Here is a 1,148-nt window from a genome sequence, read left to right as displayed (position 1 = left end):
TTTTCAAGTTAAAATCCAATTTTCTACAGTGAAGATGAATTTTTAACAAAAAAAAATGTTTATTTTAAATTGAATAGTTGAATTTTCTACTAAAATAAATGATTTTTCTCAACCGAAAAGATTACTTTGTAATATAATTATTGATTTATCACCAGACTACTTACATTATTGACCAAATAATTAAATTTTCAACCAAAAAAGACTAATGCTCAACAAAATTAGATTATTTTTTGACCAAAAAGGTGCATTTTTAACCGAAAAATATGAAGTTTCTATGAAATGATAAATTTTAGAATAATAAATATTTGATTTTTCTACAATGAAGTTGAATTTTCTACCTACAACGTTGAATTTTTAACAAACAACAAGAAAAGAATTTTTAACAAACCAATTGAGTTTTCCAACCCAAAAGGATCACTTGAACAAACTGGTTGAATTTTCAATAGAACAATTACATTTTCAACCCAAAAAGATGAATGCTCAATCAAAAATACAAAACTAAACTTTTCAACTAAAAATAATTAAAATTCAAACAAAAATAGATGTATTTTTTTATTGGATTTATTTAATCCAGTTCACATTTTGTAAATGAGTAAATTTAGTTTAATTTACTCAAAATATTATTCGATGTTAAAATATTTGTTATATGCGTTAATTTATACTAACATAAAAAAATTAAAATACAAAATTTCAGGAGGTAAAATATTTAAATAATTTAATACAATTAATTTAAATAGTCCACTAGTTACACATGTTTCTTCACTCGGTGTTAGTCATATTTAGAATGAAATGTTTTCATTTAATAAATAATAGCATTTTTTAAATATTTTAAGTTTTCCCGCTTTAATATTTGAAACTTTTGAAACTTGGAAACGTTTCCAATGGTACAAGAAACTTTTCATTCGGCCAAAGTTTCATGAAACTTTCCAAACCTACTTGAATGAAATTTACTGAATAATGGAATTCTTGATTTAAATTCTCGATATATTCTCGGCATTGAGTATATTTTCGGAAATATTCTCAAGAATTTAAAAACTAACCTTTGGGCCCGTTTACAATTATCATGCATATTTATATTGTTTTTTACTTTAAAAAACTCGCGAATTGAAGAAAATCTAATTTGTACGACAGAAAAATTTAATTCGAAT

Source organism: Belonocnema kinseyi, chromosome 10 (genome assembly GCF_010883055.1).
Source record: "Belonocnema kinseyi isolate 2016_QV_RU_SX_M_011 chromosome 10, B_treatae_v1, whole genome shotgun sequence".
Classification (NCBI taxonomy): domain Eukaryota; kingdom Metazoa; phylum Arthropoda; class Insecta; order Hymenoptera; family Cynipidae; genus Belonocnema; species Belonocnema kinseyi.
The sequence above is the reverse complement of the archived record's forward strand: the minus strand, read 5'-3'. Positions refer to the sequence as shown.